The sequence below is a fragment of the Archocentrus centrarchus genome, chromosome 18, assembly GCF_007364275.1.
Source record: "Archocentrus centrarchus isolate MPI-CPG fArcCen1 chromosome 18, fArcCen1, whole genome shotgun sequence".
Classification (NCBI taxonomy): Eukaryota; Metazoa; Chordata; class Actinopteri; order Cichliformes; family Cichlidae; genus Archocentrus; species Archocentrus centrarchus.
In genome coordinates, this window is record NC_044363.1 from 5963402 (window position 1) to 5984086 (window position 20685).

At 43.2% G+C, this 20685-nt stretch overlaps 1 pseudogene; it reads left to right on the top strand.

Annotated features, from left to right (window-relative positions):
• Positions 1-1199: 1199 nt before the first annotated feature.
• LOC115796621 (G2/M phase-specific E3 ubiquitin-protein ligase-like) overlaps positions 1200-20685 on the top strand; it is a 36615-nt pseudogene continuing 17129 nt past the window's right edge.

The following is a 20685-nucleotide window of genomic DNA, read 5'->3' on the forward strand; positions in this document are numbered from 1 at the left end:
CTGTCTCCTTCCCTCTATCTCTTCTCTCTTCTTCTTTTCTTTGTGCTTACTTCATTATCTTGCTTTTCACGTCCACCTCATATTCACCCATTTGTTACTCGTGTTCCTTTCACAACTTAATTTTCATGGGGGAACTCAATTATTTTAATCAAATGGTCTTTTCATTTGTGCGGTCTCACACTTAAACACACCCCCAGAACCAAGTCTTTGGTTTTCTTCTATTTGCTGTGCTGTTTATTTTCTGCTTTGATTTCATTATCAAGCCAGTGCTTCCCTCTTACCAGTCAGGCGTAACGTGGAGATCCTGTTATGTATGACTGTTAAACATCTATCTCTGTTAAAACTCTAACTCATAACTGAAACCCCTGATTCCATTAAAAACAGGAATAAGAAGAGACAAATTGTTTTGAAACTGTTTTTTTTTTTAAACGATTAACTGTTTAAATGGCTATTTATTTTCATAATATTGATATTAGAATACCAAATGTCTGCAGAATTATATTTAGAATTAGCCACCCAAAAAAGTTGGATAACATTAAGGGAACATTTTTTTTTTTAATAAAGCAGTTGTTGTATGATCCTGTACGGTGGCCTGGAGGTGCAAACCAACATTACAAAATCTGAAACACTTTCACAAGGTCCAAAACAAAATTACAGGTCAAAAAACAAATTTACATTTTAGAAAACAAATTAACAATACGAGAAACACTTTTACAAGTTCGGAACAAATTTACAAGTGGCTAAATCAACTGGAACGGGTAGGAACTAACTCCGAGGCTGACCCGAAAGTGATAACAGAAGCAAGAATTTCAACCCAAGATGGACAGCAATCGAGTGGCGTTTTTGCCCGTTTTGTGGGGCACATACGAGTAGATTAACGCGGTTTTGTTTTTCGTGTGGACGGTCCTTAGAGTTTTTAAATGGCACAGAACAGATTTAAGGACCAGAGGCACAGAGGACATCTCAACAGCCGGATAATGCTAAACAAAGCAAGTGCGGCATAACGCTCGCTATATGAATGAAAGCTATTGGTGTTACTGGTTAGCTCATTTTGTTTTTTGAGAGAGCTTTGTTAATTTCAGCAGAAAAACCTTGCCCGTCATATAAACAGTTCCTGGAATACCGAAGCTCAAAGTCCAAAGAGCGTCAGTCTTTTAACTACGGGCCTAGAGGAAGACATCGAGCTCACGAACGAAAACATGTCCAGGTAAGTTGTACATGTACAGTACTGATCGTGTAATCAGTACTGGACTGTCTGACTCAGCTCACTGTGAAGGCACAAATTAGACCATGGAGGGACACCACATTATTTATAGAAACACAGATATATGTATTGTCTTTAATTTTACCTTTGTTTAATACATGAAATTAATATAACCTTTGTCATAGATAACCATTGGATTGATGGTGCCGTTATTTGTAGACCCAGAGGCAGGAACATCCGAGGTACTGCAACAAGCTGTCCAGAAAATGAGAACATTTAACAAGGACATACAAGAAGAACAGTACATCCTGTTGTATCCAGACTGCTCAGAGGTAGTCCATGTGCCTGGATCAGAAAGGCCATTCAAATTGGCAGACTGTAAAAAGACACTAGGAAGGCCATATTCCAGAATCCAGAATGCCAAGATTCAGTATTTTTACATATTTTACTCTACTGAGGGATACATCTATAGTATCTACATGATCTGACGTTTGTTTTTACAGCAGTGCATGATACCTCAGGCTCTGATTTGTCATCACATCAAGGAGCGTGGCTGAGTTCAACTGAGCTGACACAGTGGTACATCAATTATTTATTAGGTGATTTTTAGCATTTTTTATACATATGCATATAGTAAGGGAACAGTTATGGAAGCTATTAGAAACTGCTGATAAATGTATGCACTTTCCTCACAGGTTTTTGAACCACATAAGTCTGAAGATGAAAGGTTGGTAGATTTTTGCATCTAGCCTTTTTCACAGAGAGAGGACCTTTCTAATGATTTAACAACCAAGAGTAATCTGGCATGTATTTGTTTGCATTCTTGTATGACTACTGTGGTAATAAATAATGTAATAATTTTATTATTTTTCCTTGTGTGTCAGAGATGCACTGGGACATCCAGCTACAATTCAGCCTGGACAGGTAATGGGGTAGACTGTGGCAGCCTGTCATGTCTTAGTGTTCTTGTTTGGGTCACTGTGGCTTGTTTTTCAGATATGCTGAGGATAAGGATCCTTCTGAAACAAATCCAGACAAGAGCTGCTACAGGTATAAAAATAATAATAATAATTATGGGCAAGAAATTTGTTTGTTATACATTTTAACATAAAACTTTAAATTTTCCAACAGTAAATACACAGATCTGTATGCACCAGGTGTTGAGGACGAGGAGCTGGTCCCTGTCAATGCGGAGAATTTCCAACACACAGTGTAAAATGATCTTATAAGTGTGGCATACCAGTTTTTTCTTTGTACAACATTGTTGACATTTAAATTGTTGGAAAAGTGTGCACTGTCTGGGATATTCTTTTTTCATCATATTCAGAAAACTGTGACATGCTGGTCGGATTTACCGATGATGCAGGTGTTTATGAGGAAGGGACTGACACAGGTGGTCCAAGAGGAGAATTTTGAACTCTGCTAATGAAGCACCTGAAAGACCGGTCCATTTTTGATGGACCGGAGACACATCGGTTCTTGGTCTACAATACAAATGGCATGCATAGGGTTAGATATGTGCTATATTAATGGATGGTTAATTATTACTAAACTTATATATGACACAGAATATGTTTTTTTTTCCCCCAATATCTTAAAGTAAATAATGTATGTTTTCATTTTACAATATGAATTCATTCACAGCTGTTAGGGAGGATGAATATTTCCTGGCAGGAAAGATGATTGCAGTTTCAGATGTACATGGAGGTCCGGGACCCCATTTCCTGTCAGAAGATCTTGTAGAGTATCTTGCTGGCCAGCCTTCATTCAAACCAACAGTTAATTTAATAACTGATGAAGAAATAGGGAAAGCTTTGTGAGAGGAGGGGATAACATAAATCTAGTGTGGTAGGACAGAGTTTAACATAGATCCTGCACTGTTTAATGATGATGTTTAGTTCCTACATCACATATGCATTTGCAGAATTATGAATTTATGGTATTGTAGGGTTACAGCATGCTATATATGTCACTAGATAGAAATGGTCAAGATTAATACATAGTTATTTACTGTGTTGGGTATGCCTCTTTGTCTTTCAAGAATCATGAGACACAGCACAATGTTGCAGACAGCAGGTTGTCTTAGACATGTGGCTGCTGTGGAAGAAAAGACAGAAATTGTGGCCGACTACCTCCAGTCGTATATAATTGACCGCAACTCATCTGTAATTGACAGGTAAGATATTTTTAATGATGTGATTTTCTTTTTTTTATGTAGGAATGTTTAGTTTGAAATGCTCCATGGCACCTGTTATCAGTCACTGTGACAAACATTTTTACTTCAGTGTGCAACAGTGTGCTCACTTCAGCCCTTCAGTTTCTGACTGCACTGCAGCAACACCCTACTTTGCTGACCCCTGTCCCCTGTGCCACTGTGAACAGTGACTGACTGGCTTTGAGCTCTGCAAAGCTCAACTAAGCCCTTCAGGGAGTAATAGGAAACTAAAAGAAAGTCAAACTATGGCCTGCTGGGTAGACTATCTCCTTGACTGTGAAGGTTTTTTGTACCTACTTGGAAAACTACATTACTCTGATACACCTGAACATTTATCTTATCAACATCTGGCTTGGAACAAGTGTCACAAATAGAGTTCCTGGATGACTCTCCATTCCCAGTGGCAAATACATGTTCAAACTTGTTGAAATTAGCACTTCTGGATTCACACAGTGTGTTTAAGTCACAAATGGACTTTGGAATTCAAAACAGTCCAGGATTTGGTTGTTTATGAACCATATAGCTTGGATAACCCTTAGAGTAGTGTTTTTCAGTCCTGGTCCTCCAGGCACACTGCCCTGCATGTTTTAGATCAGGGATCCTGATCCTGAATAACTGATTAACAGGCTTTTTTTTTAAACTGCAATTATCTGAATCTGGTGTGTTAAAGCAGGGAAACTTGGATTCTAAAAATGTTTTGTTCGTTCTTTGTTGGTATTATGTGCACTTAAAGGTGCAGTTACCTTTGTTAAAATACTATTAAATTGTGGTAGGTGAGCATGTTTTTTCCTCAGACAGCCTTTGGACAATTGTTTTTGGTGGCAATTGGTGGCAAATTGTGTGAGTGTGTGTGTGTGTGTGTAGGGGGGGGTGCAGATGGAGACGAGAGGGTGGGGGCATTGTGGAGCCAGATGCCAGCTCCTAGACAAAACAGTTCGCTGATAGTGATGGAAGTTCATCAGCGGCTGTGGTACACCAGATCCAGCTCACACAAATCACAGAGAGGGCTGAGGGGAAGAGCGACCATCACACATTGTCCTGGAGAGATATGATTACCAGCCCAACAGCCAACAGCCTTCAGTCTCAGTGGGGAACCATTCAGTAAATCCAATAATCCAAGTTCATTAGTTACCGTCCTCACCGTGCAGGAACCGAATTTTATCTCCAGATCTAATCCCTCTTGCCTGCGAGCACGTTCTCAGCTGGACTACCCATCTGCTTTACGGCTCAGGTCCAACAAGCTTTGAGTCTGAGTCTGTATGGCTCTGCACAGCCCGTCCACCTGGGTCTGCAGCCTCTGCAGATATCGAACTGCTGCCCAGGTTTTCTTAATTTCCTGGTAAATCAGGTATCCTCCGAGCCCAAACAGAAGTGATCCTGCTACCAAATAGCCGAATATGTAAACATCTTCCACGTCCTCAACCTCGAGAGCTGAGAGGCACACAGGTCTCCACGAGCTCCAAGAATCGATGATGTATCAAACTGGGTCTGTTCCACTCGGACACGCAGGCTCCCCTTTCCCTGATCTCAAATTGAAGAAAATTTGATCAATGGTGTTTAGGGCACAGTTTGCCAGATCCATGTTGCTTCTTAATCTTATTCTTATTCAGACAGTGTGTAAGAGGCGCTCTTACAGCAAGCAAGTTCTCAGTCTCATGGGGATGACACTGAGGTTTCCCACACATGACAGGAAATAGTGAGCAATCGCAGGTGGGTCATTATTTGTTGCGTCACATATAAGCCACAGTACTTTATGTGAAAATCCATCGATACACCCTGAAAGTGCCAGCCCGAATGGCTTGAGTTCATCATAACCATCCATGTGCCACGTATAGTTTGGTCCCATGGAGTGCTAGGTTCTTCTGATAAATCTTCTGCCTGCTCTCCTCTCGCACCCTTGAGGATTAAGCTCCCGGAGCAAATTCATTACATCCTCACTCGCAGATTGTACTTTTGTCTGAGTACCTGCTACATCATGACATCATGCGGTAGCCAAACAGCTGTCCAGGTCCACTACGTTCCAGTCTTATTGCCCTAGTCATGATGTCGGTAGAAGAGAAATCCTTTCTGCGATATAACCCGGCATCATTCAGTTTGCTTTTCAGAGACCTCAAGCTGATGTGTACACCATGTAAACATGACATCATGTCTACGATTACAGTGTATGAGTGACCCTCATTAAAATATTGTATGCACTGTTGCAGCATATCTGGTCCTTCTGTCTGTTCTGTGCCATTTAAAAAAGGACCGTCCACACAAAAACCAAAACCGCATTAATCTATTCAGATGTGCCCCACAAAACGGGCAAAATGCCACTGAATTGCTGTCCATCTTGGGTCGAAATGCCCGCTTCCGTTATCACTTCCGGGTCAGCCTCAAAGTTAGTACCTACCCTTTCCGGTTGATTTAGCCACTTGTAAATTTGTTTCAGGCCTTGTAGAAGTGTTCCGAGAGATGTTAATTTGTTTTCTGACGTGTAAATTTGCTTTGGACCTTGTGAAAGTGTTTCAGATTTTGTAATGTTGGTTTGCACCTCCTGGCCACCGTAATCCTCCTATCAGAAAGACAACAAAATGGCACAGAAAATGCCTTTTTGTCTTGCTTCGCTCTCTTTAGTAAAGGTCAAAATCTACAAATATTTGATGTACCACCAGAAAAAAAAGGCAAGAAAAAGCAATAAAAATTCAAATTTGGCAAAGTGGACACACCAAATATTTGTGTATGCATGAAACTAATTATATTGTCAAAAGCTGTTGATATTAACTCCACAAACGTCAATATTTTAGGGCTGAATTCATCCATATTACTGCTACTTGTCATGGCCGGGGAGGAAATGGACGAGGACGAGAAGGAATCACTGGAGGCCGACCGCGCTCCCAGCGGCGGCGGCGACGACGAGGGGGAGTCACTGGAGGCCAACCGTGCTCCCAGCGGCGGCGGCGACGACGAGGGGGAGTCACTGGAGGCCGACCGCGCTCCCAGCGGCGGCGGCGACGACGAGGAGGAGTCACTGGAGGCCGACCGCGCTCCCAGCGGCGGCGGCGACGACGAGGAGGAGTCACTGGAGGCCGACCACGCTCCCAGCGGCGGCGGCGACGGGGAGCAGGCACCGGAGGCTGACCGTGCTTCCAGCGGCGGCGGCGGCGGAGACGCGGAGAAGACACTGGAGGCCGACCGCGCGGCATGCGGCGGCGACGAGGAGGGGTCACTGGAGGCCGACCGCGCTCCCAGCGGTGGCGGCGACGAGGAGGGGTCACTGGAGGCCGACCGCGGGGCGTGCGGCGGCGGCGACGGGGAGCAGACACTGGAGGCCGACCGCGGGGCATGCGGCGGCGGAGAAGGGCGACCCCGGGCTCTGGTGGGGAACCCTCGGGTGACGTGGAGCGCTCGGACTGAGCGGGACCCCCTGGCTCGGAGTGCTCGGACTGAGCGGGACCCCCTGGCTCGGACTGAGCGGAGACCCCCATCGGCTCGGACTGAGCGGGACCCTCTGGCGCGGAGCGCTCGGACTGAGCGGAGACCCCCATCGGCTCGGACTGAGCGGGACCCACTGGCGCGGAGCGCTCGGACTGAGCGGGACCCCCTGGCGCGGAGCGCTCGGACTGAGCGGGCCCCTCTGGCGCGGCGCGCTCGGACTGAGCGGAGACCCCCATCGGCTCGGACTGAGCGGAGACCCCCATCGGCTCGGACTGAGCGGGACCCTCTGGCGCGGAGCGCTCGGACTGAGCGGAGACCCCCATCGGCTCGGACTGAGCGGGACCCTCTGGCGCGGAGCGCTCGGACTGAGCGGAGACCCCCATCGGCTCGGACTGAGCGGGACCCCCTGGCTCGGACTGAGCGGGGCCCCCCATCGGCTCGGACTGAGCGGGGCCCCCCATCGGCTCGGACTGAGCGGGGCCCCCCATCGGCTCGGACTGAGCGGGGCCCTCTGGCGCGGCGCGCTCGGACTGAGCGGAGACCCCCATCGGCTCGGACTGAGCGGGGCCCTCTGGCGCGGAGCGCTCGGACTGAGCGGAGACCCCCATCGGCTCGGACTGAGCGGGGCCCCCCATCGGCTCGGACTGAGCGGGGCCCCCCATCGGCTCGGACTGAGCGGGGCCCTCTGGCGCGGGGCGCTCGGACTGAGCGGAGACCCCCACCGGCTCGGACTGAGCGGGGCCCATGGGCTGAACGGGGCCTACATAGTGAGGCACCGGATGCGTAGGCTGGGACCGCGGAACCGGGCACACTGCTACTTTATTGAGCAGCAGGGGCTGCTCGGGGACTAGCCGAGGTGCAGGGGACTGCGTGGAAGCAGGCCGGGAGACGACTGGCTGCGTGGAAGCAGGCCGGGAGACGACTGGCTGCGTGGAAGCAGGCCGGGAGACGACTGGCTGCGTGGAAGCAGGCCGGGAGACGACTGGCTGCGTGGAAGCAGGCCGGGAGACGACTGGCTGCGTGGAAGCAGGCCGGGAGACGACTGGCTGCGTGGAAGCAGGCCAGGAACTAGCTGACACTGGGGACCGAGGAAGAGCTACTGGAACTGACTGAGAGTGGAGTGGACAGGGAGCGACAGGGGCTGGGGCTGACTGAGTGCTAGGGGGAGCGACAGGAGCTGGGGCTGACTGAGTGCTAGGGGGAGCGACAGGGGCTGGGGCAGACTGAGTGCGAGGGAGAGCGACAGGGGCTGGAGCAGACTGAGTGCGAGGGAGAGCGACAGGGGCTGGAGCAGACTGAGTGCGAGGGAGAGCTACCGGGGCTGGAGCAGACTGAGTGCGAGGGAGAGCTACCGGGGCTGGAGCAGACTGAGTGCGAGGGAGAGCTACAGGGGCTGGAGCAGACTGAGTGCGAGACAGCGCTGCTGGCTGCGTGGGAGCAGCCTGAGGGCTAGGGAGATCTGGCTGCGTGGAAACAGAGAGGTGAGAGCTAGCTGACACTGGGGCCTGAGAGGGAGCTGACTGAGAGGGCACTAAAACAGCTGACACGGGGAACCGAGGGAGAGCGACTGGAGCTAGAGCTGACTGAAGGCGAGAGAGAGCGACTGGAGCTAGAGCTGACTGAAGGCGAGAGAGAGCGACTGGAGCTAGAGCTGACTGAGACCCTGCTGCTGCAGCTAACACAGAAGACCGATGCGAAGGCTTGGACCTGGCTGCCCCCACCCGCGGAACAGGTACGGGTGCAGAGGTCAGCCCGTCCGTGGCTGCCCCCACCCGCGGAACAGGTACGGGTGCAGAGGTCAGCCCGTCCGTGGCTGCCCCCACCCGCGGAACAGGTACGGGTGCAGAGGTCAGCCCGTCCGTGGCTGCCCCCACCCGCGGAACAGGTACGGGTGCAGGGGAAGCTGGAGCTAAGGGAGCTGGAGCAGGGTGAGCAGAGGGAGCTGGAGCTAACTGAGGGGTCTGGGACTGCGACTGAGGGGGAGCTGGAGCTACAGCTGACTGGGAACACTGCGACTGAGGGGGAGCTGGAGCTACAGCTGACTGGGAACACTGCGACTGAGGGGGAGCTGGAGCTACAGCTGACTGGGAACACTGCGACTGAGGGGGAGCTGGAGCTACAGCTGACTGGGAACACTGCGACTGAGGGGGAGCTGGAGCTACAGCTGACTGGGAACACTGGGAAGAAGCTAAGGGAACTGACAGGAGTGGCTGAGAGGCTGCAGCAGTGGTCTGTGGTGCTGGCTGTAGGTGAAGGGTGGTGATTACAAAGTCTTTCACTAACCCGTGCAAGGAGTCCAACAGCCAAGGGAAACTGGCAATCAGGTCTTGAAGCCTGGTGGTGATGGCTTCCTGTTCCTCCTTACACGGGTCAGATAACAAGTCCAAGCATAATCGGTCCACTCTTCGGATCAGAATTTTCCTGCTCTCCTCTGAGAGGGAGGAAGCAGCAGAGTACATGACGGGCTGAAGTTGCTCTTTCTGCTCCCGCGGCGATTCTCTCTGATGCTGCTGGGAGCTTGGTCTTCCTCCGTCAGCAGCAGGCAGTGGTGACGCGGAAGTGGTGGGAGGCCAAGGACCCCTGTGACCCAGGAATCGGAAAAATGACTCCTCTGGAGTCATTCCGGGCGCCGGCTCCAGGAAAACGTCTCTCCGCTTCCTCCGGTATCTCGTCCTCCGTGGCTGCGGCGACTGCTGAGAAAAGGAGGGACCAGCAAGCGGAGTGACAGGTGAGGGAGCGGCCGGCGCCAAAAACAGTCCGCCCACGCGGCAGACCTGCGGTTTAGGCGGGGGCGGTGAGCGGCGTCGCCGGGGACCGTTCAAAAAAGCTGGTCCCCCCAGCGCCAGGCGAGTGCCGTTGTAGCAGCCGGAGCTTGCAGGGTTAGTTTGGTTGCGTCGTTCTGTCATGGCCGGGGAGGAAATGGACGAGGAATGGCTGACACGAAGGACTCCAGAAGTCAGCGTAACATAAAAGGGATTTATTTCAACGGGGAAAAAACAAATACAAAAACCGTGGAAGGGAGACGACGGGCAGACACAGGGAACACAGGAACACAAGAACACAGGAATACAGGAACACACGGACACACAACGTCAACGACGCAACAGAGAACAAAACAAAACTGAGGGCTTAAGTACACACTGGGTAATCAGGGCAAGAGGAAACAGCAGGGAACAACAGGTGAGGCAAATGAAACTAATTACACAGGGGAAGCAAAGCTGAACACAAAGCACAGGAAAACCAGACTGTCAAAATAAACAGGAAGTGACAAACCAAGGAACATACTGACTAAACACGGGGAACAGGCACAGACTCAGGACAGAGACGCAGACATATCACAACACTAGGAAATAAACTAACACAAAACGCTGGGCCAACGGTCCAGGACATGACACTACTGCTATTATTATTATCATCTTTAATATGTTAGACTTTTTTTTTAGGGATTAAATTGAATGAAAATGAAAGAAAAACACTTGAAAATCTCTGGTAGAAAGTTCAAGTTGGACATTGTGCTAATTGATGTTGATTTTTTTTTTTTAACTATGACTGGACTTCCCCCTGAGATTAACCATGTAATTTGATCTGGACAAATCAAACTGTAAACATAAGAGCAGCAGATCAGAAACCATCTCCACAGTAAACATGACCAAGTGTAAAAAATGCTAATGTTGGCGGGTTCAAAGCCCTTAAAATTCCTTTTGAAAGGTGAATATCAAAGCGTGTTTTCAGCTTGTAGCCTTATAGAATTTCCACATTTTCCTCTGCCTCTTTTATTTTGTATTTTTGATCCCAGTTTTTCCAGTCCTACGCTGCTGTTTCACTTTTCCATATTTGTCTGTTGTAGGAGGCAGAAGTGAGGAAAATCCATTATGTGCTAGAAGTAAGGAGCAGCTCCATTTAATTGAGCATTTTTATTCGTACCGGCTCACACACAAGCACAACCCTGCAGGCATGCACACATCATTATACAGTGCATTTAGATAAGATAGTCTCTAATGTCCAAACAAAACAACACAAAGGCACAGACATACAGTACACACATTAAAATGTGCATCTAGAGATAAACCAACGAAGCAGAGTTTGATGGGATGAAAGTTCACATCATTATGCAGGCACAAATGAAGGTGCGGGCCAAAGATAAAATGCAGAGGAAAACAAACTGTATTTTCTACATCCTCCCGTCTAATTCAGTGTGATAGTGGGTAGATCGAATCACAGTCCCGTTAGAGGAAATTTTTTTTACATGGTTGACTGTAATGATTGGTGATTCTGGCTCCAGTCAGTAAACTGCTAGCAGAACAGTGGAAAGCTACATGTTAAGCAGAATAATGAACAGAAACTGTTGGTGGCAGAACAGCGTAGAGGCTCATAGATCTGCCAGCTGTCACTGCCCACTCTATGAAAAGTAATCTGCTGTTTGTAAAGTTTTTTTTTCTAAAAGACAAAGTTTTGTGTTACGGTTTACAAATTCAACCAGTCTAATGTTTAAACACAATGTATTCATAAATTATTTGATGCAAAAATAATTAGTGTAAAGTGAGGGAATTTTACAGTGTAGATTTCTTATATGTTTACAGTGTGGGCTTTTTTGTTTTGTTTTTTCCGTAGTAGGGACATTTTATTTTCATTGGCAAGTTGTGCCATTTTCCAATATGTGGATTTTTTGCACATTGAGGAAACGGGGACATTTTTCTTCTTTTTTTTTTTAGAGAGAGCAAGCATTTCCTTAAAATAAAGACTTTTTTTCCCCCTTTTTTTACAAAGTGAGGCTATTTTACAAAATGAAGCCTTTTCACAAACATTGGACAGTTTCACAAAGGAAAGCCATTGTAAAAAATTATTTATTAAATGGTAATATTTCATAAACTGATGATTTTTTTAATGAGGACTTTTTTTTGGACATTGTATGGACATTTTTAAAAAGTGCGGACTTTTTAGTAAATGCAGGCTTTATTTATCTATTTATTTTTAAAAAAGTAGGAACATATGTGCATTTTTTTTTTACAAAGTGCAGACTTCTTACAAAGTGAAGGCATTTTATAATGTGGGGATTTTATAAAAGAGTGTTAACTCGACGTGGAGCACATTTTTATAAAGTGAAGACATTCTTCATTAGAAAAAGTAATTTTATTATTATTATTGTTTATTTTAAATGGAGGACTTTTTTTTTTTTTTACAAAGGCAGGACATTTCTAACATAGTGAAGGCATTCTTGGCAAAGTGAGGACATTTTTACAAAAATTTTTTTTTACAAAGTGGGGGCAATTTGTGCAACATTTTTAACTAAATGCGGACATTTTCCAGATTGGGCACACTTTTGAGTGGTGACAGACTTTTAGAAAGTGGGGATGTTATTAAAAATAATATATTTTTTTAATTATAATTTTTATACAATGAATTGTTCAAGCATATCCAAAATTTACAAAAAAAAAAGCAAAAGTGTTCTTAAATATGAAGCCACAGCTAATAGGCCTGGGTTTGTCTAAAGGTGCCAAAAATCACAGGTTTATGTGTTAATTTGATTAATTTAAACATTAAAAGGAATTAATTTTGAACAATTTAACAGTCTATGATCCATAATGTAATATGAATGCATTCAGCCTCTCTGGCTTTCTGCCTTGACCTCATGAGGTTATTGCTTGCTTGCCATCAGAGCTTGTCAGGCTCAAGTCAAGAAAAAAAAAAAAAAAAAAAAGGAACTGTCATACTTTGTGCAGTGATCAACATTTCTCTGCACGCTTTGAACAAGCCTAATAACCAGCAGGTGGCTATTAAAATACTAAAGAGCAGTAACAGCAGCAGAGTATAGCACCATAATCAAAAGTGTTTGTCACAGATTGAACCTTTGAAGCTATTATGTATTATAAAGGCTGACTTTCCCTTGCCTGATCCCCAACATTAAACTCTCGCAGAGCCTGCAACTTCCTCCACAGGCGAGCCGCTCATGCCCAGCTCAGCTCAATTCATGTTTGGCCATCAGCCCTCTGACATTTCCAGTCGCTAAGCAGATTATGGAGACGTATCCGGGTATTCAGAGCTTTCTTTAACCAGGCTGAGTCAACTCTGAGAACCTTTCTATTTACAGCAGAAGACAAGGGGAAGAGGTCAGTACTCCAAGCAACCACATATGCTAGAGTTGAGGGTTGAACACTTTTCATCATAAATATTGAAATCAATAGTGTTTTTTTTTTTTTAATTGAGGCGCTAATTTTCTAATTACCCAGCAAATGTAGTTAAAAAAAGCACTGTTGGTGTAACCTTTATAGTCTTTTACAGTGAGTTAACATGATTATTTTTACAAAAAGGGGCTATTCTTCACAAGGGCTGACATTTTGATCAAGTAAATACATTTTTCATAATTATGACACATACAAAGTAATGGCATTTTTAAATGAGAAAACTTTTAGAAACTATGGGGTTTTTACATCATGAGCTGTGGTCATTTCCCAACATGACAAAAATTTACAAAAACTGCAGAAATGCTACTAAACAATGTCCTGCTTTGGTAAATATGGAATACCTGGCTTTTCCCACAGGTTAATTTACCAACCAAGGACATATATACAAACAAAGATATTCTAAAATGTTTGGACTTTTGTATAATGGGTCTCATTTACAAATCTGTGATTTATCAATATTTTCTTCTTATCTGAATTTGTTTGCATTCTACAAACAAATTTAGATTTACTTCAGATCATGCATAGGAACAAATCATAAAGACCTGGCTGTAGTAAATTTAAATACACATTTTATACTGAACATTATTTTTAGTGTTATTTTACTATTTGGATTATTTTTTCCCTTTTAATTTTTGGTTTTATTTTATCCTGAATAAATGACTGTAGTGTTTGAAAGGTGCTAGATCAATAAACTTGCCTCTCCTATTACTAGACTACTACTTCTACTATTAATTATCATTCTTTTTACTTGGGCCACAGTGAGTGTCTCAAGGGAACCAATATTAATTTTTTTCATTTTCAGCCTGAGCCTTGCATTTATTTTTTTCAACTATTGTCACTCCTGTGGAAAAACTCTGGAAAGCTGCAACTTTTCTGGCTTCCTCCTCAGACACCATTGTTTTTTTTTAAAGTCACCATCCTTATTTGCCTGCACACTCAGCAGCTGTGCAGGCTTCTTTCTTTCAACATCATTGCTGTTTTTTTCTACATTTCTGCACATTAATTAGTGAATAAGGCCCAGTGTGAGAGCATTTTTACAAAGTAGGAATTTTTGTACAATAAAAATTCAGGAAATTTTTACAATTTTTTTTTTGTTGTTTTTACTGAAAAGCATATTTTTACTAAGTCAAACAAAACAAAAAGAAACGAAATAAACAAGTAAAATACATAAAACACACAAACCACTTTCTCCTTCCCAGAGAAAATTGACCAGACGTAGGCCGACTCAAGCTGTCACTCAGTGTTTTTTTGGATTGGAGGATCAGTGGTGGGAAAATAGATCAAATTGTAAATGTCAAGCTTTCCAGTTTGTCCGGCAGAAAGTCAGAAGTCATTCTGGGAGGAAATCAGGAGATTGGGTAGAAACAGGCAAGGCTGACTGGTTTTAAGGCAAAGGTCCATCTTTACTTTTAAACGCCTTGATCACAAAAAAGTGTCTGACTCATCGTGTTGATTACTGTTACATTCACTTATTATTTTTATTGCTTACTCTGGAATCCTGTTTTTCAGACTGCATCATATTCATGCCAGTCAGCTCTGGCTTTTACTCTGTTTATATTCACTGGTCCTTGAGTAGCAGTCTCAGCGTACTTCAACTCTGTCCACTGTGGAAATGTTTCCACATCATTTCTATTTCTAATCCCTGTCTCTTCAGGGTGGATTCACTGAGTGTGCTCAGTCAGCTCTGCTCACATAGTACATTTTCTCCTTTCTTTTGATGTTTAAGAGAAACACACTATTTGTGCGTTCTTGCATTTCTATCTTTCTGAGGTTCAGTTTTGTGTCTTAGATCCGGAGTGTGAGGATTCTCTTGGTAAGTGGTCATTTTTAGATGAATGTACGTTGGAGACATCTTTTGCTTAATGAGGACAGTTACACAATGTGAACATTTTAAATAAAGGCCGGGCAGATTAGGAAGTAGGAACATTTTTTTTTACTTTCTGTCCTTTTCATTGTCTTCGATGCAAAGAAAGTGAAAAAATAAGATTTGAAAAGTAAAACATTTTAGAGAAATTATTTTCCTGAATACCATTTATGAAAATGATAGGAAATCTGCTCTTTTCACCTTTTTCTCCCTTTTCTTTTGGAGTTATGTCCTTTGGATAGACGATACAAGCTTGTCTTGCACTAGTACTACACCAAACATAATTTTTTTGCTATTAATACATTTTGGTGTGTCAAGTGTCTGAAAGAAATTGCGTCCCTGAATTGACTGTTCCCCTGTTACTCAGTTCAGTTCAATTCTATTTATATAGCACCAAATCAGAACAAAAATTTGCCTAAAGGCTCTTTATATTGTACGGTCAAGACCTACAATAATTACAGAAAAAAAAAAAACAAGCACTTGGCAACAGTGGGAAGGAAAAACTCCAGCAGAAGCAGGCTCAGGGAGGTGCAGCAGCCATCTGCCTTGACCAGTTGGGAGTGAGGGGAGGGAGGCATGATAGAAAATATGCTGTGAAGACCATGGAGATCCCTCTCAACAACCGCTCCTCCCTTACTGAATTACTGTAATATTGTTTAAGACTTGAGGTCTTCTTGAACCTGTTATTCATCACATGAGTAATAATGGCCAAAACATATATTAACAAGACTGGTTGTGTGTATAACAATCAGGATAGCAAAGTCAAGGGACACCGTATGAGTACTTCTGCAGTGCTGACAACTTTTGACAAGACAGCCATATTTGATACCCTAAGAAGAGAACAGCTCAAGATTTCTGGAAAAGTAGCACATGTTGTATACAGCAGTGTAGAAAATGGGGAAAATTTCTCTAACTTAAAAAAGTTTGGGATGGGTCTTTTGATCCAGTGGTTGAGAGATTTTTTTTTTTTGGACTTTCTAGTGCTGTTTTTTGTTTAATTATTCTCTTTGATTTTCTTTGTTTAATGTTTCTATTGTTTTCATGTATTTTTTTCATGTTTGATGTATTTTTGTTACAAGCTCCCAGTTGCTTCAGAGTTTAGTTCTTTCCTGCGTCACATCCTTTTGTGTCAGGTCTTCTTTTTAAAGTTCATTTATGTGTCTATGTTTTTCCCCCTTTAGTTTTGCACTTTCTGCTTGATTTTGTGAGTTCCTCGTGCTTTGTGTTTAATTTTCCTTCCTTGTCTCATCCTGTGTAATTCAGTTCAACCGTGTTTCATTCTCCCCAGCTGTCTCCACTTCTATTCCTATTCCTGTTCCCGGAGTCCTAGTGTTTCTTATCCTGTGTGTCTTTCGTGGTTCATAGTTTCCAGTGTTCCTCTTTTGGACTTTAGTTTACCTTTTGGATTACTCCTAACAGTCTGATAATAAACAGTTCACTTTAAGTTCACCTCTGCCTGCCTCCACACATCCGCATTTTGGTCCTCTACACAACATTCAGTCTGCATTTCCTGAAGATCATGACACTCAAAACACTTTGAGAAACTGATCACACTTTTGGCACGTGAGGGCATTTGTCAGATTTATATCTGGTTTTCCCTTCAATGAGTTTAAGAATTAAGGTTTGAGAAATGTTTATTGTTGACGAGGCTCCTCAAAAGGAAATGCACAAAGAAATATATTCCCTTTTTCTGTGCAAAAATCAGCACCATATGTTCATTTTTTTCCTGCCTAAACTGGTCTTCTATGAATCTGTCAGCAAGCAGAGTCATTTGCTTTCTCTGTTAATCACCATTAAAGGATTGATTGTGGATTTCTGTGTGGTGTGAGTGTGTGTATGTGTTGGTTTGGGAATGTGCTATTAAGCCTGGGGCTGTATACTTGCTTCTCTTATCTGTCCATTTCAGCGGCTAACAACATAAAGCCCTGATAATGGGCAGATGGAGGTCTGATAGAGGGAAGGAGGGAAGACAGAGGAGTGACACGTCTGGATAAAGCAGAGCAAACAGGAGATAATAGAGGACCACTTACTGGTTTCCATTCAAGTGTGATTTTTTTTTTTTTTTTTTTGTCTCCTCCATTGCACATCTTCATACAACAAAAGGGAAAGAATGGCAATGGCTACATTTCATGAAAACACCCCCAACCCATTCCAAACAATTTTGCTGCTTGTTAGATTTAAAGGGGATTACACTGAAACTGTAATATAATAAGCAGTGGATGAAGTACGGGCAACTCTGTTGGCTTGGTGACATCTGAGAAGCCTGAAATTGTCCACATGATGTTCTTCTCAGGCAGTATCTTGCATGTCACATGAGCATCAAAACTGGACCAATGAATGGTCTGATATATCAACCAATGAGCACTTCCATGGGAAGTGCTAGAAACCAAGTACAATTGTCAGGCCAAACAAGGTGTCCTTTGGTGGACGTGAATGATGCACAGAGTTGTGGCATTATTGAGAAACATCTTCCATTTCCAAGTCATCGTATTTCAATCTAAAGAGCTGCTGCTATGAAGAGCTGTATTTTAAACCAAACTACAATCTCTTCCTAAACCCATACAAGTAATTTTCAGTACCTAAACCAAGCTGGCAGCAGGTAATATTGCCACATCTGGTGCTTTGCAATTAACTATGAGATGAAAAATTCATCCATCCATCCATCCATGCTCTTCTGTTTATCCTGGGCTGAGACATGGATGCAGCAGCCTAAGCAGAGAAACCTAGGCCTCCCTCTCTCCAGCCACCTCTACTAGCTTATCTGGGAGAACACCAAGGCGTTTCCAGGCCAGCCGAGAAATATAATAGTCCTGTAGTAGTCACAGTCAGCAAGAGTCAGAGTGTAAATGTGGGTCAGGAAAACCTTCCAGAGGCACATTGGATTTGAGCTTTCCTGCTGAAGACGAGCAGCTTCTAATAATGTTCATAAATATACAGAAACAGGCCTTACCCCCAGATTGTATAATTGCTATGTTCTGACTATTAGACACTGACAACTCTTCTTATGAATCTGAGCTTTTCTAGTAGCACACATGCAAAATACCCCAAACATAATGACGGTACCACCACAGATATACAAATTTTTATCGTGGTTAGCAGCCCACGCACAAACACACACATGCACACCAAAGCTGGTCAAACTTTGATTTGATGTCTGGCACAGCTCCCCATCTGTATGATGAACAGGAGCCCAAGTTCAGTTCAAAGAGCTGGAAGTTCCTGCTATCACCTGTGCCATCACTCCTTCCGCCCACATTCACAACTTACAGAGCAATGGAAGGTCAAGCTCCTGTGGGATGCAGAAAGGAATTCTGGGTAGCTGTCCTTGGCAACAAAATTGCAGGGAAGGTCTAAACACTGATAAAATAAATAACAGCATTTCATCATAGGAAAAAAAAAACTCTGTACTGATGTACTGATGGATGATAAACAGCATTTTCTTCAAATTGGTAATTTAATCAAATATATTTGATTATGAGGGGAAGCATGGTGGCTGAGTGGTTAGCAGTTTAGCCTCACAGCAAGAAGGTCCTGGGTTTGAATCCAAGCTGAGGCCTTTTTGTGTGGGACTTTTTCAGGTGCTCCGGTTTCATCCAACAGTCCAAAGACATGCAATTAGCGTGGTTAGGTTAACTGGTTATTCTAAATTTCCTACAGGTGCGTGTGAACAGTCTGTCTGTGTTAGCCCTGCGACAGGCTGGTGACCTGTACAGGGTGTACCCTGCCTTTCACCCTATGACAGCTGGGATAGGCTCCGGCCCTCCTGTAACCCTAAAAAGGATAAGTGGAAGAAAATGGATGGATGGATGGATATTTGATTATGAAGCAGCCATAACCAAGCTGTTCTATAATTCTCCAAAACTTAAATCCCAAAGGCAGCTATGTCAAATTCCCTAGTCAGATATAGGTACAGCAGCCTGTAGATTTAATGGGTCCTATCTGGGTCCTTTGCTGTGAGCATATAGTATTGGCTTCATTCTGAGTTGAGTCAGCATTTGCATGTATGAGAAATTAAGTGTTAATGGCTCTTGCTGTTCTTTTTTTTTTTACATGAATAATTGAGTGTAACTCATATACCTGTATTGCTCTTCCTTTTAAGAGTGGTTAGTATTTGGAGATAATATGCCAATTAGGCTTATTTGAGAGGTACATAGCATGTTTAGCTAAATCATGTGGCATTTCCATGCTTTAATCATTCCTCTCGTAGTGAGAACCCATTAAATTAGCAATGAAGGTTTGGCGCAAATTTTGCCAACATCTGCAGCTGTGTGTAACATGTTTGAGCTTGACTGATGGTGTTTACTCTGGTTTAGTCTACCAACCAATCTCAGCCACAGACCCACATTTTATGAGCCACATGTCAAGTATGTTGTGACATTTTGGCCGCATCTGGTACACAAAACGCTCGGCCTTGCCCATGTCAAGTCCACAGCATTTTAATGCTGATGTAACCACAAGATGGCTTAATTCTACACTGTAAAAAGGTTTCTGTAAATTACCGACAGCCAGATATCATTTGCAAACCTATTATAACAATTTTCTTTTTGAACAGTATTACATTGGACAGTTTACAGTATTAGTACTTTATTTTCATTTAATGTTACTCAACATCTACAGTATTACTGCTGCATTTTTTTACAGTATTATTCCTGTATTTTCATATAAAGCAATTTTATTTTTTCCTAGTTAAATTACTAATCTCTTAATTTACAATATTACTATATTATAATTACAGCATTATTGCTTTTTTCACATTTAGAGCATGACTTTGCAGTGTTATAACTGCATTTTATTTTGGAATATTACTATTTTATTACCAATTATCTTCATCTACAGTAAGATTGGCATATTTTCATTTGTTTTCTGGAACCTTACTGCTAGCAAGTTTCTAATAGTGTTTACTGTAGTCTTACTGTATTTTTATTTTCTGTATCAGAATTGTACTCTTAATTACAATATTACTATAGTATTTTCATTGCGGTAGTTGCCAAAAAATATCAAAGTTGATATTAGTTGTCACAGTCAGTATTTACATTACATATATATACATATGTATTAGAATATTTTACTTTACCTCGCACAATAAAATTCTAAATTACAAAAAGTAATTAAGATTTAGTTGTGTGCAGTATTTATATCTGACACCATAAATATGTTTGGGGTTTATTTATTCATTCTAGCTTTCCTGATTCTGTTCTCAGCTCCACTGATCTGTGTCATGAGCCTTCTGGGTAACCACTGTTTTCATATAAAGTGCTGTTTCTCATTATCAGATTCTTCAAAAACTATAATTTTGCATTGTTCATATCAGTTAGGCGGCATTTTGCAAATACATTTCGATACATTTGGCTTGTAAAAAAAAAAAAAAAAAGACCCATCTGCAGCTACTTTGTTTTCACCAAAGCTCAAGGGTGGATTGCAAGGTGGTTATGTAAGAGAGCCAAAGCGTGCCAATATGCACAAGTAGGACACACAACACTTTCAAATGGAAATCAAAACCCACATGCACACACACTCACACACACACGCACACACACGACAGCATAGAAAACAGCATAGGCAGCATAAAAAAGAAGCTGCTGCCTTTTACCAGCTCGCTTATTATAATCAAGAAAATTTTCCCAAAAGTGGTTGATGCAAAACATCCTGAAAGATGAAGTAATATGAATGTACAGTCTTGCATAATATAAATGTGCTCTCGTGTTGAATGACACCTGTGGTGCTGTGCGTCTTCTTTGTAAGATAGTAGAAATACACACTCGTGTGTGATTGAGTGAAGGATGGTGAAGCAGTGATCTTGTGT